At 37.2% G+C, this 27,720-nt stretch overlaps 1 pseudogene; it reads right to left on the bottom strand.

Annotated features, from left to right (window-relative positions):
- Nucleotides 1-22,703: 22,703 nt before the first annotated feature.
- On the bottom strand, nt 22,704-22,802 carry LOC132315170 (small nucleolar RNA R71; annotated as a pseudogene).
- Nucleotides 22,803-27,720: the final 4,918 nt, after the last annotated feature.

The following is a 27,720-nucleotide window of genomic DNA, read 5'->3' as shown; positions in this document are numbered from 1 at the left end:
TTAAGTTAAGACATGATTTTAAATTAGGCCTTAACTTGATCTTCAACATATATGAAACTTGCTTCATTTGGATATGTTTTGTAATCTTGTATTTTTCATTAATTTGCTCAGTGAACTTCTATTTTGTTGATGTGATGATTTAATTATATATTTGAAATTGTTTTAATAATTAAATCATGAAATTAGAACTTGTTTTATAATTATGTCAGAAGAATTTATGTATTGAAAATATAGTTGTAGTTTGTATTTATTCATATTATGAAATTGACATGTGATTTGAACTTGTTATACAATTACATAAATGGACTTTATAAATTGATGTCGTAGATGTAGTTTATGTTGATATGTTTTATGAATTTGACATATTATATGCCATTATATTTTAAAGACTTAGAACATGTATTGTGTGCTTCCAAAATTTCGTTGTGTATGGTAGATAGCTTATTGCCTTGTATATACATGATGGTATATATATATATATATATATATATATATACTTTTGTTCCACAACTTGTTGATTTTGGAAACTTGGGATGTCGTTGTTTTGACTATGGCTAGAGTAAGGATCTAGTACGGGAGATACGAGTTCTCCTTACTTTATAGTACGCACTTAGGGGAAAGGTACCCACGGGCTAGTAACCCAAAAGTGACCGTTGTGTTGTGTCTATTCCGACGTGATGTCCAAGTATATCCACCTTGTATGATTTCGCTTTTCGTTTCAAGTTGATAGCACTAAATTGTTGTAACTTATTGTTTCCTTTATTAAATTCATATTTTCGTTTCAAGTTAATAGCACTAAATTGTTGTAACTTGTTGTTTCCTTTATTAAATTTGTAATTTCGTTCCAAGTTGATAGCACTAAATTGTTGTAACTTGTTGTATTTTCGGTTCTCCAATTTTATTAAATTGCATAAATATTGTAGTTTTTGTTGAATTGTTCTAATGTAGCTTAGGAATAATCCTATAGACTCATTTGGAACATAGACGTTAGGTGGCATGAACCACTTTAGTTGATTTCTCATTTTCGCTTCCAAGTTGATAATATTAAGAAATTATAACTCGTTGTATTGCATTAGATATTCCAATGTGGTTAATTATGATAACTTTGTGGTTTACATAGACGATGTGCTAAAGTAGTTTAGGATGATCTCTTAGTCTCATTTTGGACATAGACGTCAGGTGACATAAACCACATGAATCGATTTATATTAACTTGCAAAACTTGTAAAACTTAAGGTTATACGCATTTCATTTTTTACAAGTAACTTGTTTACTCACCCTAATTGTTTGAGATATTTTTCAGGTAAGAAATACTATTTTGGGATGCACCACATGCATGGAGTATATTTGATTTCATGCACTTGTAACATGTTTTTTTACTTTATTTTGGTTTTAAATGCCAAAACTTGTATCTTTGGTTTTAATTATGTAATGAGCACTTAAGTGCACCTTTTGGGAGGTATTTGACATGTATGTAATGAGGCCAAGGGCCAAACACATTTAGTTTACAAGTATTCTTAATTTACTTTATGTTTTATTTGACAATATGTTAAGAAATTGAGGTTTGATAGCTAGTATTTTGCATTGGGGGGTTTTTAAAGGCTATAGGCCATTGCAACACGCCTCAAATGACATTTTACGTTTGCATGCATAATCGTTTTTGCACACAACGTCACTTGACATGAAATGAGCACTTGAAGCATATTTCATTTTTAGGTTTTATGCAAAATCTGGTCTTAAGGGCATTTTTTTTTTTTAAACATGGTCAGCTAGAAAACATGATTTTAAGGGGGGGTTTTTCTTTGTATTTTTCTAAAAAAATTCGTTTGAGTATCCGAAATCAGCCGCAGATCTGGATTTTCCGGTGCGCGCATTTTTTTCAAGAAAAGGTCTGATCTAAGGGGTATTTTACTTGAAAAATAAAAACTTCTCTTGACATGGTCATTTTTTTTTTTTTTTTTTTTTTTTTTTTTTTTCCCAAAAAATGCCATTTATGCCCTTAAGACCCCATGAAACTCAAAATCTGGTACAGGCCCCATTGGCATGTCAGGGGGCTTCGCTTGGTAGCCTTGACGCTTCATTTTCAAATGGTCGTATCTCCTTCGTCCGGACTCCGAACCAGGCGATTCTTGAGTCTAACTTCATTAATTTTTCATTGTATTTCCAATGGTGTGCACGGTGGTACCCATTTATATTTTAAAAAGAATATTTTGCCCCTAGGGCTAAACTCATTCGTTTTTTTTAAAACATTGCTTCCGCATTTGTTTTCTTTTTGGTTTCCGTGACTTATGGGAGGTCACATTGGTGTTTTAAGGATGGCGTACATCTCTAGAGACTTGGTTTCTATTTTCGCTTCCGCATTCGGAATTCGTTATCGGGTCAAACTTCGGGTCATCACAGGATGCACTGGTTTGAAAAATCGTCATAAAACAAGTCCGATCGAGTTGGAATTTTTCGGTTCTAAATTTTAAGATTGAAGATCGGATGTGGAATTAAAGAAGTTCAAGTGTTCATGGTATACTACACTCCAAGATGATGAGAACAATGCTTTAGGAAGTTTTGAGAGGTAGTGAGAATATTTTGGAAGAGTTTTGGAAGTTTTTAAGGGAGATTTTACATTCTGTCCATCTTGAACTGGTTCAAGAAAAGCTAAACTAGTTTAACATCAATATAATTTAAGACTGGCCATTTTAAACCGGTAGTCACAATCTTGAACTGGGTCAAGAGTAAAAGAGAACCTTCGAAACCCTTACTAGCCTTCTTGAACTGGTAGCTACTTTCCTGAACTGGTTCAAGGCATCCAGACAGTTTATGGAAACTTGTCTTTCTTACTCTGTTTGATTCCTTTTTGGACTAAACTTCTTTCTAAGTCCTATACATGAAATTTTCTATATTTTCAAAGGGATTAGGACATTCTAAACTCTATATAAACCCTGATAGTCATCTAGGTTTATTCGTGGCTTTAAGGAACAACAATTCTATATTTTGAGAAAGCCTTTAGAGAGAAAAAGTTCAGAAAATCAAATCTGATTATTGTGAATGTATTTTTGAGAGCACATACATATATTCATGAGTGATTTAGTAGTATTGTTCTCTATCTCATCGGAATTGGAGCTTATATTAAAGATTCAGAGATTCCGGAGAAAAAATAGGATTTAATTCTTCTACATCGCATTCAGATCTTGAAGAACAGAAGTAAAAACGATCATACTTTGAAAGGGTTGGAGCATTTGAGGAGTGTTGTCTGATCTACCTGCTACTTTTCTACAAAGATCAAGTATAAGCTTGAGTGGTGTCTTCTCGGGCGTCGCACAAAACAATGCACAAAACTTTGAGTTTGGAAATTAGCGTCAAGTGGGCACCATAATTTAAATTTATAAACCGCTTAACACCTATACTATGTAGTATGAGTGAGAAGGGATCCTCCCAAGGGATTGAGGGGTCGTACTAGGTTGAGGAATCAAGATTAGGGTTAGTAGGTCGAGTAATCAAAGTAGTGGTTGGTTGGTTGAATTAAACTAGATGCAAATTAAACTAAAGTAAACAAAAATGCAATAAGGAGAATAAAAGAGAGAGATCTTGGGGTTTAGAAATCACCACTAAGCATAACTTTTCTACACCTTTAATGAATGATTAATGAGGGGAAAAACATGTATTGCAACAAAGTGTGTGTGTGTGGTTATTTCAACAAGCATGGATGACAAATTAAGCATATATTGTCTAAATAATATGGTGGATAGCACAACAAATCAAACTAAGCCATTAATCCTTTCCTTAAGCTCATAACCCAAACACATCACAAGGTTAGAGATATATGTTACTTGCTTTCATAAGTATGGAACATCAACAACAAGCATGGATTGTCCTCCCATTTAACAACTACACTACAACTAAGCTAATGACATGAAATTAAACTAATTAAACTAAGGGAGAGGTACAATCCATCAAGAAATGAGTATGAACCATCAAATAAACCACGAGAACATGCCATTAAGCACTATGTCTTGACAATCTCTAGATCTATAGCATTAATATACATAGACATGCATCAACAACACAAGAAATAGAGACAAACACATGAACATCTACTCTAGCATACATAGACATATGGATAAAATGAAATGATCAATTGGAAACATTAAAGCACATAAATCATTGAATAAATAAGATCTATATATATAAAAGTGTCAAGACATGAATCACAATACAAATCCCCTCAAAAATACATAAATCAAGAAGTAAAAAGCATGTTTAGGGCTAACTCTAGCCCCAAGAGGATGTCTAGCCACTCATGGATGATGTCCTTCAACCCTCAAGGGCAAACTCCATGGAAGAAATCTGCTCCTTGGTTGATGAAGAGTCTCCAATGGTGTCTCTAGCCTCCTCCTCTCCTTTGCTTCCTCACTAAGTATTATCTTCTCTATGTAAATGTATATATGTAAAAGTGGTTCATATTCCTTATATAGGTAGGACAAAAATCATTCCAAATGAGCTGGGCTCGTACACCAATAATCCTCTAATGATTGGATATGAGACAATTTTTAATGAGCTGGAATTTGAAATTTTCTCGGGATTTAGGAAGTTCGATCGATCGAACTTGTGGTAAGATCGATCGAACATGGCTGAGATCTATCGAATTGAAGTTGGATCGATCCTCAATGGCGGCGCCTTTTTGGATAAAAACAAATCTGAGATATTTTGAAGATATTTTTGGGAAAAGGACAAAAGTAGTTGGTAGGGTGGTACAGCTGGATAAGATCTGGCATGTGGATAAGGACAAAAAAGTTCAATCGATCAGAGAATGATGTTGGATCGATCGAACTTTTGGGATCTCTAAAGATGACATCATGGTCTGGATCTATCTTGGAGTGCTGAGATCGATAAAAGTTGGATCGATCAAACTTTTCTTGAGATCGATCGAAGTTGCTGAAATTCCACCTTTTGCTTCATTTTGCTCCACTTTGCTCCTTTCTTATTCATCCCGAAATTGCTTTAATTATGCTCTTATTTGGTTGAGTTAGCTTATTTTAAGGATAAGTACCTGAAAATAGAAATAACACGAAATCAATACAAAACGGTAAAATAAGATAGATAAAGGTTCTAGAATACCTAAGCCTAAGGGGTTTGAATACGTACTTTTCAGTGCTCATCACAGAGGTCAAGTTGTTATTGGACGGAACGTCGCAAAGCTAGAGGATTGTCAGCAATTGGTATTTGGTAGAATGATAGGGTGTGCACCAGAGTCCAAGTTCAGTGTACTCTATTTCTAACATAGTGGATCGGTTTACTTTGGATTGAACAGCCGGCGAGATTTTTCATGCAAACAGTTGACGTATTTTATCAACTGGGGTTTCCTCGCTAAAAATCCTGGTGCAATCTCTTTAACCTTAACTTGCTTTACTTTACAGTATTTATATTTGTGATTGTGAATGTTTAAATTGATCATATAATTTAATTAATCATAAATTGAGCAAGTTGGCCTAATAATCAGATCTAGGTCGTTAAATGAGTTAATCACAATTAAATTCAACTAATAGCTTCCGCAGCCCGTGCTAACACTGTTTTCACACTAATTGTTTGTCCATTGCCCACAACCCATATAAAACCTTTTTCAATAATTGATAGCGTGGACCAAATACTTCTCCATGAGGGGTTTAATCCTAACTTGGCCTGCAAAAAGAAATAATCCCGAAAATACTTAGTTTTGTATAACTGATAATTGTTTGTCCATTGCCCACTACCCATATAAAACCTTTTTCAATAATTGATTGCGTGGACCAAATACTTCTCCATGAAGGGTTTAATCCTAACTTAGCCTGCAAAAAGAAATAATCCCGAAAATACTTAGTTTTGTATAACTGATATGCAAGGCCTTTTTTAGTCACTTGAAAATTCCAAGCATGTTTGGGAATCAACGCATTATTATATGCCTCAACTTGGCAGAAGCCCAGGCCACCTTCCTTTTTAGGTCACACATAGAATTCCAATCAACCAAGTGAAGTGTAGTATGTGAATTCCAGCTTCCCCACCAAAACTTCTTAAATTTCTTTGGCAATTTAACGCATGACATTTATATGTGGGAAGGGCGCTAAGGACTGCCTTCAAAAGGATTTCCTTCCTAGCTGAAGGGAAGTGGAGGGATTTCCATCCCGCCAAATGATATGCCACTCTTTGGGAGGCAAATTGGAAAACATCAAATTTATATCTTTCGATTAAAGCGGGCATTCCCAAATATTTGGTGTGCATTCCTTCCTCTGTAATCCCCTACAACAGCGCTTTGAGAATCACTAATAACATTATTCAAAATTCCTTTTAATCTATTGGCAATAACTTTGGAAATGATCTTATTAGATATATTGCACAAAGATATCGGCGATAATGGGTAACAGATGTCGGAGAATCGAATTTTAGGAATTAAAACAATATTAGTGTGAGTCATATTAGTTAGGAGATGACCAGAGTGTATAAAACTTGACACAGCTCAATTGACATCCTTTTTAATCAAAGGCCAGAATTTTTGATAAAAGAGAGAATTCATACCGTCCGGGAGCTTTATACGGGTTCATCTCAAACATAACCTTTTGAATCTCTTACTCAGTAGGCGCTTGCATTAAAGAACGATTTATATCAGTTGTGAACTTGACTGGAATATGCTTAATAAAATTATCCACTATGCTGGGAGATTGAGTTTGGAAAAGAGGCTGAAAGTACGGAAGGAAAATCAACTGAACTTTAGCCTCCTGCTCCTGCCAGTGCCCATTAGCATCCTCAATGCCCGCAATATGGTTCCTATTTCGCTTTCCAATGGTTGAAACATGGAAGAAGTTGGAGTTTTTGTCACCAAATTTCAGCCAATTAATTCGAGATTTCTGGAACCAAAATAATTCCTCCGCTTGCCAGTAAGAATGTAGCTCTTTCTCCACCTGCTGAATTAGCCCGTGATCGTAGCTGTGAGCCTGTTCTTTGCAAAATTTGAGTTGATCTTCTGCTTCGGCAATGTTCGTTCGAGAAATAACATTTTTATTTTTGGCCTAGTTGATTAAATCTCGTTTGCACCATTTGATTTTTTCAGACCACTGAAACAGGCGTGACCCATGAATGTGCTTTTGCCAAGCTTCAGTAATCACTTCAGTACACTTGCTATCCGAAGCCCATCTAGCGTCAAAATAAAATTGTCGTGGTTTTTTCTTTTTCAGTGGTTGTAAATCCATGAGCAAAGCACTATGGTTGGATCCTGCCGTGGTGATATGAGAAACTCTAGCCTCCGAGAACATTGTCCACCAATGTCCACTGGCTAATGATCGATCCAAACGTTCCTGAATATTAGCAACAAACATTTCTGTGATTGCACCAAGTGAAAGGATAGCCTTCGTAACCTAAGTAAATAAGACCACATTCATTAATGAGTTGTTTGAAACCTCCAGCACTGCCGTTTGGATCAACCCTAATCCCATTAAGCATGCCCAAATTACGTTCTACTTTTTGGAGTTTCTCTGAAGCATTCTTTATTTCCAATAGCGCAACCAAATCAGGGAAATGAAATTGGTAGAAGAAGTAAAGATAGGGGAATTAGAATTTAGTATTGGGCCCTGAACATAATTACCCAGTGGTGTCTAAATTAGGCTTGAGTCATAGGCCCAATTATTAGTTGGATCCAAGCCCACCCATCACGCTCTCTTTTATATGAGGTAAATTGTGATATCTTAGTCAAATTCAAGGTCAAAAGTTTTAAAAATGGAACTAGTTGGGAGGGATTAGCAAGTAATCCTACTATTAGTTAAAGTTTGGCCTAAGTCGAATTGTGCTGACTCGTGTCTGAGTCAGCACAAGTTATAGTGAGTAAGGCCTACCATGGCTTGTGTTAGTGTGCTTATACCTACTCTGAAACAAGTATCATTTGTTTAACAAATATGAATTTTATTTATTTATTTTTCCCAGAAATTGTCTAACAAATATATTACGGGTCAAAAGATTGAAAAGATGATAGGGAGAAATAGTTAACAAGGGCATTGCAAAACACACTCTTGGAGTAAGATACATTATTTTACATGTCCAGTATGGTACCTTATGAAGTATCAGGTCTTAGGGTAGAGTCTGGGGTAAGGCGACTAAGACGGTTGCCTAGGGCCTCCAATTTGAAAGCACCTCAAATTTAGGATCATAGTGCAAATATAGTAGTATATGTATGACATTCAGACTAATTTTCATAATTAAAAGACAATACATACTTATATATCATGTAAATTTATGATAGTACATACTTATATATCATGTAAATTTATGACAATAAATAAATTTTAAACAAAAAAAAAAAATTATTGCAATATACACACGAACTTATACTATCAATTTGGGCTAAGTGAAAAAAAAAAAAAAAAAACCCTCGCTATATAAAAATGTGCAAAAAAACAATATTAGAAAAATAAAAAAAGTGCATAACTCCCTATATTCTCTATCTTCGAGCAAATTGCCCCCTATTGAATAAATCTGTTAAAAAATAGCCGTTGGTGATATCATTTTTTCAAAAAAATTCAAATGTACCCCTTTTGTGTAATAAGAATGCTCCTACCAATTTTGTATATATTTGAACAGTGAATGGGTTTGTTTGGATGTACTTGAAGACCTATTTATGAAAACCTTTCTCTCTAATATTTGTTCTCTCCATAAAATATCTCTATGTTGCCGTTTAGCAACCTATTACCAAGAAGACATCCTTCTTATTTTTTTTTTTTAATTTTTTTTTTAATGATACTATATTTCATTTGGTTTGTCAAGTGAGATTTTGGAATCTGTACATCATTTTTTAATTTTTTAGAATATTATTTATTTCAATATATATATATATATATATATATAGAAACATAATCTTTTTTTGCAAATATTCTTTTCTAATTTTATAAATTCTATATATTTTCCTTCTATTTCTAGAATTCTCCTTCTATAAGAAAATATCATATATCTCTATTTTTTTTTCTCTCTAAGATTTCTTTGTGTCGTTGATAGTATCTTTTTCTAATATTTTTCTTTCTTTCTCTAAAATAGAGCACTCGGAATCAGCAAGCCCAAAGAAATTTCATAGTATCAGCACATTAAAAAAATCAACAATCTAATTCTAATCTCTTCAAAAAGATCAAGAGAAAAGAATTAAGAACCAATTATAAATTTTCGGTATAAATAGATATAAATCATAAAAAAAATGATATATGAAAAATAGAGAGAAAATTAGATTAAAAAAATTACTTCATGGATCAATTCTATTAGTATTTTCATTTGTGTGGACTTGTTTATTTTTTATTTGTAAATTTTTACACTTACATATTTCTTCTTTAAATTTTAACTTTGTGCACCAATACAACATGCCACTCCTTACTAGTTAATCAATGTTGTCTCAATCTTATATAAATAGTTGGGTTTATTTATGGCTATGGAATAAAAGATAAGATACGCGCGCGCGCGCACACACACACACACATATATAGTACGGTTGAGTTATGGCAGGCGGAGAAGGAAAATCATATATGAATTTAGGGATAATTTTGACATTTTGACATTTTGCCTTTTTCTTTTTTCATTTTTTTTGTTAATGATAATGTAAGGTTAATTTAGTAATTTTACTGCCAAAATTATGATTTGTCCTTATTTGCACAAATTAAAAAAAGTAGGAGGATTTTTCACAAATTATTTGCACAAATTATAAAGTGCTCTTTATAAAGCACCAAGATTGAATTTTGTTTTGTGTATTTTCAATATTAATATATTTAATGTGTCTATCGTCTCGTTTTAAAGAAGATTTCCTACTTTTATAATTTTTTTGAGCGTGTTAAACCTTATAAAGGGCCTCTTAAAATTTTGGGAATCTTAGGGTTGCCCTGCTAGGTCTCATAATCGAGGGATATGTGAATACTAGAGGGGAAAAAAACCAGCTGGTGGGGTCTGATTACATATGGAATTACTCCTATTAGCCCCTGCCATGTTATTGTACTTACCAATTTAACATATTATATATATATATATATCATATTATCTTATATACACTTCTAAATAAACCCTACTCATTCCTATCTTCTAAAACGGCAGCCGAGAGATGAGAGACTGAGAACGAAGCTGTCAGTGACGCGACGAAGCGAACGTCCTACGACTTCAAATCTTCTTTCTTTTCTTCTGTGGCCACAGATCTCTACAGCCTTAGCTGAGCAATGAAGCAAATCAACACCATCATGTAACCTCCTTCAGTCCTTCACCATATTCTCTCTCTTATTTTCCTGCCACAGATCTCCGATCAATGCTAAGACCCTAGTCATATATATATATATATATATATATATATATAGAAGTAACAAGTTCAACCTTTTCACAGTTGGGTTTTGTTTTCACAGTTTGATTTGATCATCTAGTTTTTACTTTGATTCTCTTTCGAGGTTTGATTTTTTAGCAATAAGAATCCGAAAAAACCCTCAAATTTAATCGGGGGTGGGGAAAGCGGGGATGGGGTGGGGCGGTTATGGGGATTAGGAGTAAAAAAATAATCGGTTATAGGGCGGTTTTGGAGGTGTTAAATTTAAACGGGGACGGGATGGGGAATGAGAAACCCGCCCCAACCCCCCCTATTGCCATCCCTAATTATTGGGATCTAAAAAATTCAGGATGGGAAAGATGTGAGGGGGGGCATGGACTTTACCATAGATGTCATGCAGCTACTCATCCAATGTGAGTGAGCATGCAGCTAATCGATGCTTTCCTGATTAAAAAAATTCAGCGAATTTGAAAAGAACTCTTAGGCTTCGTTTAGTTAGATGAAATTAACTAGAAAAGAAAGGAATGAGAAATTTTTTAATTTATTTTAGAGTTTCGATAGATGGAAAAAGAATTGTAATAGAAAATATAGTTTCCCGTATTAGACTAGTTTCCCCCAAAAATTTTGTCACACAAAACACGTGAAAATAATATTTTCTCGTGAAAGCTGCTTCTTTTTATTTGACGTTCTTATTTTATCCAACAACTGAATCGTGTAAAACAATTAACTTTTTTTTTTTCTAACCCATGTAAAATAACTAACTTCTTTCTTTTTATTGAGTTTCAAAGAAGCAAGTTCTCTAATGAGGATACCAAAAATGACTTGGGCTGGGCACGACCCAGATTACTTGAAACAGGTCTGGAAAGAACACTTTGGTCAATCGAATCATCACTTATTGGGCCTGAGACCGAAAAATTAGTTTGAAAGCCCGATCTCAGAGCAAAGGAAATGGGCCCATATCCATAATGAGCCCGAAGGATCAGCCCAGCGTGAAGAGTTAGTTAGGATGCTTCTAGAATGTCTGTAGCAGTCTATAAATAGACTGAAAAGAGAGGGAAAAGGTAAAATTTTTCTTGAAGTTTAAAACTATTCTTTCCAAATCGAGAAAGTATTTTTCTTGCATCTTTAATGACGCCGTCTGTGGGAAGCAATCGAGATTGATTAATCTTGCAGAGGCTTAGTTCTAATTGATCTTTGGAAATTGGAGTCAGATTTGTAGAATCGCGATTTGTTTTACGAAGCCAGATCTGATGAGCTTACGGTAGGAAAGATTCAGACTCAACTGAAGGAAACCGGAATTCAGCCAGGCCGAGACCAGATCTAGTGCATTGGCATTAGCAGAGTTCAGATCCGATCAAGAATTCACGGTTGATGACTATGCTCCTATCAGGAATGATGATAGGAGGTGAGAGTTCTAATCCACAGGAAAATGACCAGCAAATAAAGCTCGATGAATTGATGAGCATGATTGAAGCTCTGAGAAGAGAAAATGCGGAATTAAGAGCTGGAATGGAGCGTCGAGAAGTTCTGATTATTCCACGACTGCCTCCGGTAGGAAAAAGAGTTGCGTAAACTAATGTTGCTCGCCAGGTTGAACAGGAAGGGAACGTTCACTTGGATCTCGACACGAAAAGATCAGGCCCGACGATATTTGGCCAAATGTTCATCATGTAGAAGATCGGGAAGGATCTGTCCATTTGGATCCACATCGTGAATGGATTAGAAGAGAAGAGTTCATGGAGATCGATCCATACTGTGAGAGGCTTTGACGAGAAGAAGCCATGGAGTTCGGTCGCAATAAGGCCACACTGTCGTGGCAGAGGGAGTTAATGGAGGAAAGGTCATTCGATCCTCTTTACCGACCGTCAATGGCCATATATGACTATAAAAGTTTGGACAGGAGGTTTTTTGATTAAAAGATACTCCCAAGGTTTCCGAGGGAGAATGAAGCCCTTTGTTCGGCAGCATGAACAGTTGATTCACCGTTTACAGACGAGATCCTGAATACTCCGAATTCGAGAAAGTTTTCCATGCCAGTTTTCATTCTGTTCGATGGAACGAGCGATCCGATCGATCACGTTTACCATGTTCAATTAAAAATAGCTCTTAACATGGAGAATGATCCTTTAATGTGCAAGTGCTTTCCTACAAGCCTGACCGGACCTACGTTCGATTGGTTCAAGAATTTGGCAAGAGGCTCAGTGGATAGCTTCCAGGACCTGCGTGACAGATTCATAAGCCAGTATTACGGGAACAAGCATTCGACCAAAGATATTTCAAGTCTGTTTATAATGAAATAGCATGAAGATGAACGTCTCCAAGTTTTTCTCACCAGGTTCAACCTCGTCAAGAGTATGGTAATAGAATGCCATCCATCTATGGCGTTTAAGCATTCAAACTAGCAATGGACCGAGGGACACTATTCTACACAAGTCTAGTGGTGAATATGCCAAAAACCATGGACGAGCTGAATGAAAGAACTGAAGGTTTTGTGAGCTTGGAAGAAGAAGAAGCAGCCAATGCAAGGAAGACGTCCATGGTCACGACGGAGGAGAAGGCCAAAACAAAGATCAGACAAAAACAAGCTCCACCACAGGGTCAGACTTCCTAGAAAATAGAAAAGAGGCCCAGAGAGAAGGAGTTGGTCACTCCACTCAAAGTCACCCTAGTGAGGTTGTATCAAGAGAATAAAGATAAGTTTTGTTCTCCCTTACCAATCAGACAACCACTTGAACAGAGAGATCAATCTAAATATTGTGCTTTCCATAGTGATTTTGGTCATCAGACTAATGAATACAGGAACCTAAGGAGGCAAGTGGAGATGCTGATAGCAAAGGGAGAGTTCACAGGATACATTCAAGGGCAGCAGTAGAGCAGAATCGACCAGCTGAGCAAGTGAAAAGAAATCAGAAGCCGAACTACTATAACACTTACCCTGTTCGGATAATAAATGCAAATCATAGTCAACTTGCGCCGACTGAGGAGTCAGAAGAACTGTTCTAAACGCGTATTCGTCAAGCACAAATGAAGGATAGGCAGTGTAAATGCTCTACACCATCAAAGCACATTAGTTCAGATAAAGTTTTACAGAATGGATCTACTGTGAGTTCAGATCCCTCATAAAGATCCTCTAGTTGTTAGCTTGACAGTGGCAGAATGCTTGGTGCGAAGAGTCTTAATTGATCCGGGGAGCAACGTGAATGTCATACCAAGAATAACGTTTGACCGGCTCAAAATCAAGCCAAAAAAACCAAACCCACTGGAAATTCCTTGTTGGGATTCAATGGGAAATGAGTGGAACCTATTGATATAGTAGAATTGCCAGTATGAGCTACTGAAAGAGATTTGATTGAAAGCTTTATAGTCATCGAGGTCCATCCATTTTACAATCTCTTAATGGGAAGAGGGTGGATTCACAGGGTCCAGGGTGTCCCGTCGACTCTGCACCAGGTGATGAGATGCTTGAGCTCGGATGGGAACAAGGTAATTGATATTCATGGGGACCAGGTCGCCGCCAAGGAGTGTTACTCTGTGACGCTGAAAGCTGCTGGGAAAAGAAAAGCTCCCGCCCGATCTGATAGCCCAAGATAGCAATTACAGGGGCCTCCTCCCAAAAAGACTGGAAGGAGGAAGAGCCTTTGGTTCTTACCGAAGAGCCCCTCGTTGATGTGCAAATAGATCCTCCTAGACCAAACAGAACCACAAGGGTAGGGTCAACGCTTGCAAGGGAGGAGAAATAGCAGTTGGTTGATTTCCTGTCTCAGAACGCGGATGTGTTTGCCTGGAGCCATTTAGATATGCCAGGAATCAATCCCTCTATGTCTTGCCATTCCCTCAATGTAGATTCGAACGCCAAGCCTATAAGACAGAAGCAAAGGGGGTTCACCCTAGAGCGTAATCAAATCATAGCTAATGAAATTAACAGATTGCTAGAGGCAAGATTCATCAGAGAAGTTCAGTACCCGGTTTGGCTCTCAAATGTGGTTATAGTGCAGAAGAAGAAAGGGAAATGGAGAGTCTGTATTAACTTCACCAATCTGAACAAAGCTTGTCCAAAGGATTGATTTCCGTTACTGAAGATTGATTAAATGGTGGATGCCACTACTGGATATAAACGGTTAACATTTCTGGATGCTTACTTAGGCTACAATCAAATTCCTATGGATCTGAGGAGAAAACTTCTTTTGTCACTGAACGAGGGATTTACTGCTACAAAGTCATGCCGTTCTGACTAAAGAACACTGGAGCTACTTACTAGGGGCTGGTCAGCAGGATTTTCAAAAGTCAAATGGGAAAGACTGTAGAAGCCTATATTGATGACATGGTGGTAAAGAGTAAAAAGAAAGATCATCATTTGAAACACTTGCAAGATGTGTTTGGGGTATTGAGGAAGTACGGTATGAAGCTTAATCCAACCAAGTGCTCATTCGGTGTGGGTTCTGGATAGTTCCTGGGGCACGTGGTCAATAACAGAGGAATTGAAGTGAGCCCAGCCCAAGTAGAAGCTTTGATAAAACATTTAGAACCAAGAATAGTTAAGGAGGTGCAAGCATTCACCGGATGAATAGCCGCACTGAGTCGATTCATTTCTAAGCTATCAGATCATTGCAAACCATTCTTCGATATAATAAGGGGCCACAGAAGGCAAGCCTGGGGGGATGAGCAGCGACAGGTACTGACCAGTTTGAAAGAATATATGCGGAACCCTCCAGTCTTATCTACCCCAGAACCAGGTGAAAAATTTTTCATGTACCTTGGCGTGTCCAGCATTGTAACAAGTGCCGTTCTGGTGCGGTGTGAAGAGGGTAAGTAGTTCCTAGTGTTTTATGTTAGCAAAACAATGGTTGAGCCAGAAAGAAGGTAGTCAAAGGCCGAACGAGTGATCCTATCATTGGTGAATGCGAAAAGGAAACTCAGGCACTATTTTGAATCTCATCCTATCGTCGTTTTGACCACTTTTCCTATAAGGGTGATCCTACATAAGCCAGATCTATCAGGAAGAATGACAAAGTGGGCCATAGAGTTGAGTTCATCCGATATAATGTATGAACCTAGAACAGCAATAAAAGGATAAATAGTGGTTGATTTCCTGCTAGAATATGATGTGGAAGACATAGAAGAAGACCTTGGAAGCTCTTCATGGAAGCTTTTCATTGATGGCTCTTCAAATCAAATAGGAGTAGGAATTGGGATCAAACTGCAGACACCAGAAGGCACCACGCTGAGTCAAGTGATTAGACTTGATTTCAAGTAACCAATAATGAAGTAGAGTATGAAGCATTGCTGGCATGATTGAAGCTGGCCAAAGAACTAAAGATCAAAAGTTTAGTTACTTTTAGTGATTCACAACTGATCATTCGGCAGGTGACAGGGGAGTATGATACCAAAGATGAGACAATGGTGGCATACCATTCTGTTGTTATACGTGAAGCAAAAGACTTTGATTAAATTAAGTTCATCCGGTTGCTGAGAGAATATAATGAGGATACCAATCAGTTAGCTTGTAGTGCATCAAGTTTTGGAGAAACGCTGGCAAGGGTGATACCAGTTGATGTGTTATGTCAACCATCTTTCTTTAAGAAACCATCCGGCTCAGATCCTCGGCAAGTAAATGTCATACCATATGAGTCGAGCTGGATTGATCCAATCATGACTTTTATATGAGATGTTGTGTTGCCTAAGCGGAGAGATGAGGTAAGGAAAATCAGATCGAATGCTACAAAGTATGCCATTGTACACAATCAGTTGTATTGAAGGTCTTTCTCGGGTCCGTACTTAAAGTGCGTTACCCCCACAGAGGCTAGGCAGATCTTGCGAACTATCCATGTGGGCGTGTATGGCAATCATTCAGGAGGGAGATCTCTAGCGCATAAAGCAATGACACAAGGGTATTTTTGGCCACACATGTTGTAAGATGTAGAAGAATTTTCTAGAAGATGCGATAAATGCCAAAAGTTCGGACCATTGATCCACCAACCACCTGAAGACTTGCACGTAATGGCCAAACTATGGCATTTCGTGCAATGGGGGATGGATGTGGTTGGCCTTCTACCAACTACGAGATCACAGAACAAATATGTTTTGCTTGCAATAGATTATTTTACCAAGTGGGTAAAAGCAGAACCGTACCCTAATGTAACCCAGACTCAAGTAAAGTGCTTTATTTGGAATAATATCATTTGTCACTTTGGCATACCGAGATCGATCATTATGGACAATGGGACAAATCTTAGCAGTAAGCAAGTGAGGGAATTGCTAGAGGAGTATGAAATCAACCAAAAGTTGGCAGCGGTTAGCCTTCCGCAGGCGAACGGTCAAGTCGAAATTACTAAAAGAACAATCTTCGCTTGCATTGAGAAGAAGCTTGAGGATGAAAAGGGTAAATGGTTGGATGAACTTCTGAATGTCTTATGGGCTTACAGAATGACCCCTAGACAGCCAACAGGAGAAAGCCCGTTCGCTATGGTGTACGGTACCGAGGCAATAATACCGGTTGAGCACTTAGTTCCAACTGTTCGAAGTTTGGCGTGGAATCAAGAGTAGAATGATAGCATGTTGAATTTTAATCTCGATTTGCTAGAAGAGAAAAGATATGCAGCAACAACAATAAGGCTCACGTCATATCAACAAATGCTTATGAATAGTCACAACAAAAAGGTGAAGCATAGAGACTTTGCACCTGGTGATTTAGTTCTGTAATACCCCCAGTTTTCAAAAGGATAAAATTGAAATTTAAACTTTAATTTCATGTGTATTTTTAATTGATTATGTGGCTATGTGCTTATGTGGCAAATTGTTTATTTGAAAAATTGTTTATTTGATTTTTCTGATTTAATTGTGTGTTAATTGCTTGTTAAATTGTGTGGTTTATTTGTAATTAAATTGTTAGGCTTAAATGATATATTGTTTTATGTTTTATTTTCATTTTATTTTAAAAAGGAGTTAATTTTGGATAGTAGTAGTGGACCAGATAAATGGGTCACATAGACTACTTGGATGGACCTTCATGTGTAAGGTGTGGGACCCATGGGTACTGAAGGTGATTATTATTATTATTATTCTAATTAATAATGATAAGGAGATTTAGTCATATATAAATAGATATAACTATATTATATTTATAAATGATTATATTTATGTGTAAATACGTCATATGTAAGGGTAGTATTAGTATTATTAAAGTAGGATTATTTGTTCCTCTTTTTTGTATAAGCCGACTTAGGGTTAAGCTAGGATTAGGGTTTTATGTTGTAGGTATATATTATTACCTATATATGTAGATTTAAGTTTGTAGAGGAGGAGGTTAGGTTTATTACGCGAGTTTTATTAGTCCTAGAGAAAGAGAAATAACAGAGAGGAGAGAAGAGAAACCAAGAGAGGAAGCTAGGGTTCGGCCAAGAGGGCTGAACCAAGGAAGAGGAGGAAGAGGGGCTGGCTCGTGGGTTAAACCAAGAGTGGCAGAGGAGGTTTAACGGCAACTAAGGTAGCCAAAAAACTTAGGAAGAAGACGGTTAAAGGTTTCAAACCGAAACCTTGAGAGGCAAGTTTTGCTCTTACTCTTTCATTTAGATCTGTGTTCTGTACATGCCTAGGTTAATTCCAGGATTAATCACGTATTAAATTGATCTTATGCTCGTTTAAGTTGATTTAAAACCAAATTTATATATTTATATTTATAGTGGCTTGATCTTGAAATTCTTGCATGAAACTTGTTTTAAATTTGTGTAAAAGATCTATAAGAACTCTGTAAAAATTATTTGAGATTATCTGGGACTTAGAACAGAAGTTTAGGATCCTTAACGGAGATGATTGGAACGATCAGACGACGTCGAAGACGAAGAAGAATGAGTAGAACAGGTTGAGAGCCGGCTCCCAAGGGCATGGAGCTGGCTCTCTAATGAAAATTGACGACTCTTAGGGTAAGAGCAAGCTTTATGGAAGAGGGAGCTGGCTTCCTCAGGCTGAGAGCATGCTCTTTTAATTGAGAGCATGCTTTATTCATTTGGGAGCTTGCTCTTTTAGTTGAGAGTATGCTCTATTAGTTTGGGAGCTTGCTCTTTGAGTTGAGAGCATGCTCCATTAGTTTGGGAGCTTGCCCTTTTAGTTGAGAGCATGCTCTATTAGTTTGGGAGCTTACTCTTTTAAATGAGAGCATGCTTGATTAGTTTGAGAGCTTGCTCCATTGAGGACGAGAGCATGCTCCCTCAAAACGAGAGCATGCTCCATCGCTGGGAACTTGTAGATTTTGGTTTTAAAAGGTTCTGTTTGACTGTTACGATGATTCTAATAATGTTTAATTCAGTTTTGATGATTTATATGATTTAAATAAATTAGATTAATAACTGGAATGCATAATCTATGACTATATGTTATGGACTTGAAAAATATGAAGTTTTAAATCAATTTGCATATTGTTAACTAAGGATTTCATTGCTTAATATTATTTAGCAATTTAGATGGATGAATATTGGAATTAAACTAATTTAATCAATTAATTGGATTTAAATAGTTTAATTACGTCCTGGAGGTTAAAACAATCTATTTGAGATGCATGTTAATTTATTATTGTAAAAATTAAATGCATGCTACTTAGAGTTGTTATTTTGCTTAATTATATGCAAGGTTATATATATGATTTTTATCATGTATTATGGATTTATTTGATGTACTTTTTAAGTGTTGCATCATTTATGAATCATGTGGATTATATGCACCGGTATGGGACGGTGGCATATTAGGGATGGATTAGATCAAAACGCTAATTCTTACCTATTCATACATACGGAATGGATTAACTAAAATAGTTAAATCCTACATGAATTCAAGTCAGATCAACTGAATAAGTTGAATGACTAACTGGATTATCTGTTACTTATATTTTATGTCAGATCAATGAAAAATTGAAAGACATACTCTGGTTTGGATGGACTTTAAATATATATCTATGGTACCGCGATATGAGCTTGAGTCTCAGAGTTGACGGATAGGGAGCGTATATGCAGTGGGATGCGTAGCTGGCTATGATAAGTAGTGGTGTACCCTATTAGGCTTAGGTACACAGCCCACTTCAGGTGCGATTTGCTTGTTGCCTTCTATTCAGGTTGAGACCCTCTTTGTAGTCCAGTGAATGTCCTTAGTGTGGATATATATATATTTATGGACTAAATAGTTATTATTGAGTTATCTAGGATGTATCTGCGTATCAGGTCTCTGCTTAGATTATAGTTAGAGTAGAACTTGTTTGTGGGCCTGACCCACCATTATTTTTTAGGTATTTGACAGGAGTAGGGATTATTCGTGCTGAGCAAGGATCATTGATGAGCGCTGAAAAGTAAGCATTTAAACCCCTTAAGCTTAGGTATTCTAGGACCTTTATCTATCTTACTTTCCCGTTTTAGACTAATTTCATGTTATTGCCCTTTTTAAATGCTTATCCCCAAAATGAGCTAATTCAGCCAAATAAGAGCTTAAAAGAAGCTAACTCAAGCTGGATGGAAGAAAGGAGCAAAGTGGAAGTAGATTGAAGCAAAGTGTAAAAATTCAGCAGGTTCGATCGATCTCAAAAAAACTTCGATCAATCGAAAGTTCATTGATCTAGACTCTCCAAGATGGATCCAAGCTCTTTTGTCCTTATTCAAAGATCCCACAAAGTTCGATCGATCTAATAATTCTCAGATCGATCGAAAAGATTCCATCTTATCCTGTTGTACCACCCTACCTACCACTTTTGTCTCATTCCCCAAAATATCTCAAATCTGTCCTTATCCAAAAAGGCGCCGCCATTGGAGGATCGATCCAGCTAAAGTTTGATAGATCTCAGCCATGTTCGATTGATCACAGCACAGGTTCGATCGATCGAACCCTCTTAAATCTGAAAAAAAATATATTTTCAGCTCATTAAAAGTTGTCTCATTGTGCAAGCATTGGAGGAGCCCTTGTGTACGAGCCTAGACCATTGGGTGTGACATTTGAGCTACCTATATAAGGAATATGAGCCACTTTTACACATATGCTTAGAGAGAGAGTTTTTGATAGTCTTAGATACAATTCTTAGAGAGGAAGAAAAGAGAAGAGGAGGTTAGAGACATTTTTGAGAGGTTTTCCATTTTCCTCGAGAAGAAAAGCACTTCTACTATGGAGATAGCCCTTGAGGGTTGGAGGACACCATTCATGAGTGGCTAGACATCCTCTTGGGGCTACAGTTAGCCCTAAGCATGCTTTTTTTTGCCTTGATTTATGTTTTTTTGAGGGGATTTGTGTTGTAATACATGTTTTGATAAATTTATATACATAGATCTTGTTTATTCAATGATTTGTGTGGTTTAATTCTTCTAATTGATCATTTCATTTTATCAATATGTCTATGTATGCTAGAATAGATGTTCATGTGTTTATCTCTACCTCTTGTGTTGTTGATGCATGTCTATGTGTGTTGATGCTATAGATCTAGAGATTGTCAAGACATAGTGTTTAATAGAATGCTCTTGTGGTTTATTTGATGGTTCATACTCATTTCTTGATGGATTGTGCCTCTCCCTTAGTCTAATTAGTTTAATTTCCATGTCATTAGCTTAGATGTAGTGTAGCTACCTTAGTTGTTAAATGGGAGGACAATCCATGCTTGTTGTTTGATGTTCCATACTTATGAATGCAAGTAGTATATTTCTCTAATTTTGTGATGTGTTTGGATTGTGAACTTAAAGGAAGGATTAATGGCTTAGTTTGATATATTGTGCTATTCATTGTGTTGCTTAGACAATATACACTTAATTGGTTATCCATGCTTATTGAAACAATCACACACATTCACCATTGTTGCAACATATGTTTTCCCTTTCATTAATTGTGAATTGAGTGTATAGAAAGGTGATGCTTAGTGGTGATCTCTAAGTCCTAAGACCTCTTTCTCTTGTTTTCTCTATCCTTTAATTACTTGTTTTATATTGATCTTGTTTAATCTTAATTGTAGCTTAATCAACCAAGCAACCTACCTTTGATCACTCGACCTACTAACCCTAAGCATTGTTCCATTACTAATAGCCTTTCAATCCCTTAGGAGGATCCCTACTCACCCTTGCTATATTTTTAGTTAATGATAGTAGTGGCATTTATAAATGTAAAACTTAGCTATATTGCACATTCACTATCTTTTGCACATCTTTAGGCTTCGGTGCTTGACGAACACCAAGTTTTTGGCACCGTTGCCGGGCATTTAATTGGCAACACCGTGTTTTGGAAACAATTAGGGATTAGTACTCTTTTGATCGTGTCTTTTCTTTATTTTATTTTTGGTTACTTATTGTGTTTGTTCTTATTTGGCTAGGTGAAATTGAGCAAGGAGGTTAAGCAAAGGAGAATTCAAAGCAAGGAGCTAAGCTAAGCACAAAAAGGACTAAAAATCTAAAAAAAATGCAAAGTATAGCAAAGCTTGAATGTTGAAAATGAATTAAAGTTGCTTAAGGACCCTTTGTGAGATCTTTCTAACTCAAGCTCTAGTTAAATCGTCGGCCCGCGTGGAGGCTTGTTTTTCATTTCTTAGATAAATTGTGAGTCTGCGTAGAGGTAATTTAATTTTCTTTGCATGTTGTTTAAGCATGGGAACATGGAATCATTGAATGTGGAAATTTGTTGATTGAATTATTGCGGGGGCGAAGTGATTGCTACTTGCTTGTTATTTGCTTTGCTAGTGTATGCATGGTCATAGGTCATTGAATCCTACTCTTGTCCCTCCTAATTTGCATCTTGAATCGGTTGTTCGTAATCCTAGGGGGAGAGGTAATTCTCATCACTCCATTTCACCTATAGAGGATTTGAATGACGACCATGTGGAGGACCTTGGTCACATAGACCAACAAGGCAACCTCCACCTTAATGTGCATCATGAAAATGTTCAAGTCCCATTAGGCATGCCTAGACCATTCATTCACCCACAAAAACAAGGCCAAGTTCCATTGGGAATGCCTTGGCTAATATTTGCTCCACAACCAGCCATAGTTCAAGCTAATCAAGTTGTTCGTTTAGTACCACCAATTGTGAATCCTCCTATTGCATTAAGAGACCATTATGTGCCTAATGAATATAATGCACCCACTTGCATTCAATTGCCTCCATTTAGAGCACATCACTATGAAATTAGACCACAAACTATTCAAATGCTTCTAAACTATCATGGACTTCGTAGTGAAGAACCTTATAAGCATTTGGATGACTTTCTTGAAGTGTGTTCCACTGTGAAATACACGGACATACCGGAAGAAGTGTTAAGGCTTAAACTTTTTCCTTTTACCCTTAAGGACAAGGCAAGCTATTGGTTCAACAATCTTAGGCCTTTTTCGATAACTTCTTAGGTGGAAATGCAACAAGAGTTCTTGAAAAAGTACTATCCGGTTTCTAAGACCAATGCCATGAGAACTTCAATTAAAGAATTTTCTCAAGGGGATAGGGAAATGTTTCATGAGGCATGGGAAAGGTTTAATGATTTGCTTAGAAAGTGCCCTCATCATGACATACCTAAGTGGCAACTAGTCCAATATTTCTTTGAAAGTTTACCAGATAATTACAAGGGTATGGTTGATGTATCCATTGGTGGTTCTTATCTTGATAAGCATGAAAATGATGTGTGGCAATTGTATAAAGGTATGAGTGAAAATTTTATGCATAGGTCCTTATCTTCTAAAAATGGTAGAAACCTAGGTGGAAGGAAGAATGTCGGCTTATATCAAGTTGATAACTCCAATGACATAGCCGCTGAGATGAAATCTTTGTCTCAAAGGTTTGATCAATTTTTTATCAACCAAATTCAGCAAATCAAGTATCTTCTTCCCCTACTCATATTCATCATCGTGCATCTAATGAATCTTGCATGACATGTTCAAGTGTCTTGCATTCTACTTCCAATTGTCCCCATGGACATGTGTAAAGTGAGCCATATAAACAAGTCAGTGCTACATTTATTAATCAAGGGAACAATCCCTATGGCACTCATTACAATTCAAGTTGGAGGAACCATCCAAATTTTTCTTGGAAAAGCCAAGGGGAAGGCTCAAACCCTCCCCAAGGTGGTTTTCAAGGGAAGTATGTTCTGCCACCAATGCAAGGCCAAGGTTTTCAAGGTTTTAAATCATCATCATTTCAATCACATGGCAATCAATTTTCTAATTCTCATTTTCCTAATTAACCTTCATATTCCCAAGGAAATTCTAGGAGTCCCGCCTTTGAAGAGAAAGTTTTGACCGCTTTAGGCACTCTAGAGGCGAACACTCAATTGCTTCATTCTCATTCTCAATCCATTGCTAAGCTAGAAACCCAAGTAGGGCAAATAGCTAGTACCTTAAATGCTAGAGAGAAGGGGAAGATGCCTTTGAATGCCCCACCAAAGCAACAATGTGTTGTGGAGACTCATTCCTCATCGGAAGGACACACAATTGAGCATGTCAATGCAGTGACAACCTTGAGGAGTGGGAAGATTGTGGACAACAAAGTAGGTGTGTCCAATGAAGAGAGTGAACCGGTGAAACCAAGAGTTGACACCCGTCCTGTTTCTTATCATATTGCTCCTTCATTGCATATGCATGATCATTCAAATGAGAAAGTGTTAGAAAGTGATTTGAAAAGTGAGTCCAAAATTGATTTGAAAGATAAATTGAGCAAAGCTTTGAAAAAGGATTTTAAAAATTCTTGTGTTGGAGACTCTTCAAAGAAATTTTTTGAAAAAGCTTTTGAGCCAAGAGCTCCATTTCCGGATGCCTTGAAAGAATCAATTTATCTTAATAAACAAAAGACCAAGACCAATGAAATCATTGAAATGTTTAGGCAAGTGAAGATTAATCTTCCACTTTTGGATGCAAATAAGCAAATTCTGGCTTATGCCAAGTTCGTAAAAGATCTTTGTACCTAAAAGAGGAAGAACAAAAGCCAAGCACCTAGGAAAGTGGTCTTGACCGAGCAAGTGAGCTCAATCTTGCAACATAACACCCTTCCAAAGTTTAAGGACCCCGGTTCGCCTACTACTTCTTGCATCATTAGTGAACATGTCACTAATCGGGCTCTTCTAGACCTAGGAGCAAGTGTTCATCTTCTTCCATACCCAGTATATGTTAAATTAGGCTTAGAGACTTGAAACCGACGTCGGTGGTTTTACAACTTGCCGACCGATCCATCAAAAAGCCTAAGGGTATCATTGAGGATGTCTTGATTAAAATTGATAAATTCTTCTTCCCGGTCGATTTCATTGTCATTGACACGGAACCGGTTCCAAATCCCAAGAGCCAAATTCCCGTTATCCTTGGCCGTCCTTTCTTGGCAATCTCAAATGCCAACATCAATTGCAGGATAGGGGTAATGAAAATTTCATTTGGGCATATGAAAGTGAAGTTGAATATCTTCAATCCGACCCCAAATTCATTTGACAAGCATGAAGAAGTAAATGTTGTAGAAAAATTTCTAGACAATGAATGTGAAAGAATAGAGTCTTTGATTGAAACCAAAACTTCAAAAAGTTCATCTCCAGCCTTGAATTCAAAAAATGATGTTTCAAAATCTTACTTTGAAAGGGCATGGAAGCCCAAAGATCACATTGACAAAGGACCAACAAATTCCTTTGAACCTAATCTAACAAGTTCTTTAGGGAACCGTTTGTTGGATGGAATTCAAAGTACTTATCACCCTGATAAGGAGGGGATGCATTACAAGATGTTTGATCCGGGCTAAAAGAGCCCAACGTCTTGTTAGAGACGTTAAAGACTAGTAAAGGCTTTCGTAGGGTTTACAACCCTATTCCTCCCTCATTTCTGTTTTATCTTTCATTTCTTGCGTCGTCTAGATATGTTTTGGAATTCATACACTTGGCTAAATTTTAGTTGAGTATGCATACACTTTTATTCTCGAAATAGGCATTTTATCTAAGTTCGATCGATCTCAATAGAGGTTCAATCGATCGAACACTCATCCCTGCATCCAATCATTGCTCTTTTCGATTTGAAAATTCCTGCATAAATTAGCCCTCTGTGTATCATTTGAGAATTCCTTTGAATCGATCTGAAAGTTCCTAGATCGATCCAACTTTTCTTGGATTGATCTTCACTCCACACTTAGAAAATTTTTGAGATCTATGAAAAAAGGCATCTCTGTGCATTGTTCGAACTTCTCTGCAGGTTTTCACCTATTCGATCGATCGAATTACCTTTTCGATCGATCTTAGTTTGTTCGATCTCTACTTTTTGTTGACTTTGATTTTAACTTTGATTGCATTGTTGTTTTTAATTTAATTTAATTTAATTTTATCTTATCTTAAAAACCTTAAAAATATTTTTATTTTATTTTATTTTTAAAATTTTTGATTTTTAATTTCTACTTTTCTTTTCATTTTAAAATTTTCAAAATCCAAAAATTTATATATTTTCTAAAATTCCAAAAAAAAAAAAAAAAAAATGTCGAGGTGAGATCGATCTCAACATTTTAAAGATTGATCTTATTCGATCGATCGAAAATTTTCCCTGATCGATCGAACCTGTCGGGAAATGTTTATAAAAACAAAACCCTAGGGTCATTCGATGGATTCAAAGATCGATCTACAGACTTTTTCAACCCTCGCCACTGCAACCCATCTCTCTCCCATCTCTGGCTAGCCCTCCGGCGACCTTCCCGAGGCTCGAATCTCTCTTCTTCATCTCAGATGTCATCTCTCTCCTTCGCACCACTCATCTCTCTAGGATTTGGTAGGTTCCGAGTTCTCCCCTTGATTTTGACTTTCAATCTACCTATTTGTGATGCTTGCCATGCTAGATCTAGGTTGCTATGTCTGAATCTTGCCATATTTGAAGTTTCCATAATTTTGTATATATATGTATATATATATATATAGTTTTGTATACATATTTCATTTTTAATTCAATTTTTGAGTGTCACGGGCCAAACAAGTGACCCATATCGTGTTGTTGATGTGTGAGAGGGCCCCACAAGTTTACTTGGGTGCCCCCGTGCCTTCCACATCACAGATCTGTGACTTTTTGAATTTCCCGTCCCATTTCGATCGATCAAAATTTTCTCAGATAGATCATTAAAAGATCGATCAAACTTTTCTCAGATCGATCTCATAGAGATCGATCTCATATTTTTGTGATCGATCGAACTTCACAAATTTGCATCCCACACTTCACACACTTCCTTTTGTGATTCCATGCTATCTTATACATGCCCAATACCTGTGTTTTCCACATTGGATGCATTCCATACTTATATTGTTTAGCATGCTTCACTTACTGTCACTGTTTATTTAGCCCTATCATCACTTGCGTAGATTCATGTCTTGTGTTGTCTATCTTATTTGACATATATGTTTCTATATACTGTGCTTCAATTCTTAATGTGAATACTAACTTATATTGCAAGTGCTTTTCTTTCTATTTTGCAGGCCATGGCTAGGGTCAAGACTGTTGCCCGTGGACATTATCATCACCGAGTCAGGCCTAGATTAAAGAGGCCATGTGAGCCTTCTCTTGTTCGGGAGCAGCCCGAGCATCAAGCAGGACCATCTCAGGTCCCGGATCCTGAGCAGCTAGAGGATTATACAGAGGCTGATCCAGCTCAGTCCCCATCCGACAGCAGACTACAATCTTCTGCTTCTGCATCTTCATCATCTCATGATGAGGTTGAGCATACACCATCACCTTCTTCATCTCCGCCTCCTGCACAGCCAGACCAGGCCATAGACAGACCTCTGCTGAGATACTCACGCCTTCAGGTGGCGCATGAGTCAATTTTTGATATTTCTTTCTTCTCCCGGTATATCCTTACCTGGGCAGCCTACGAGGACATTGACCGCAGGGGCATTTTAGCCATTCTAGCCCAGGTCACTTACCCAGTTTACCTAAGGTTTGTTCGGATGTTCTTCCAGAACCTCTGACTAGCCCCGAGTAACTAGCAGAGCTGCGCACTATAGTGGATGGCCATCCTATCCACATTATAGTGGAGACTCTGGCCCGATCCTGCCGATGCCTGCCCTCCTGAGCTTGAGCTCGATTATCCTATTTTGGAGAGGAGGCCTTCTTATACATTTATGGTCGAGGCACTTACAGGCCATTACAGAGAGGGCGACATATTTTCTACTTGCACCTATCTACTAGATGACCTGTGGTTCTTTGATTCAGTCCTGTACCAAAATGTGTTTATGGCCGGCTATAAGATCCAGAGGCGTAGCGATTATTTAACAGCCCTATATGCTCTCTACACAGGATGCTGGGTTTCTATTCTGGCCCTCTACTGGACTGTGATGATGAAGCTCTATGCCGACTACATCAGCAAGGCCAAGCCCAAGTGGGCTAAGTATCTTCCATTTGGCCATCTGATCACTCAGATCCTCCGGGATCAGCGCTATCCATTCCGTCCTGATGAGTGCTCAGAGACAGGAGCTTGCCATTTTGGCAAGA

Source organism: Cornus florida, unplaced genomic scaffold (assembly GCF_030987335.1).
Source record: "Cornus florida cultivar Cherokee Brave unplaced genomic scaffold, ASM3098733v1 CherokeeBrave_3.0.0_Hap2_Chr06, whole genome shotgun sequence".
In the NCBI taxonomy this organism is placed as follows: Eukaryota; Viridiplantae; Streptophyta; class Magnoliopsida; order Cornales; family Cornaceae; genus Cornus; species Cornus florida.
The sequence above is the reverse complement of the archived record's forward strand: the minus strand, read 5'-3'. Positions and strand labels throughout refer to the sequence as shown.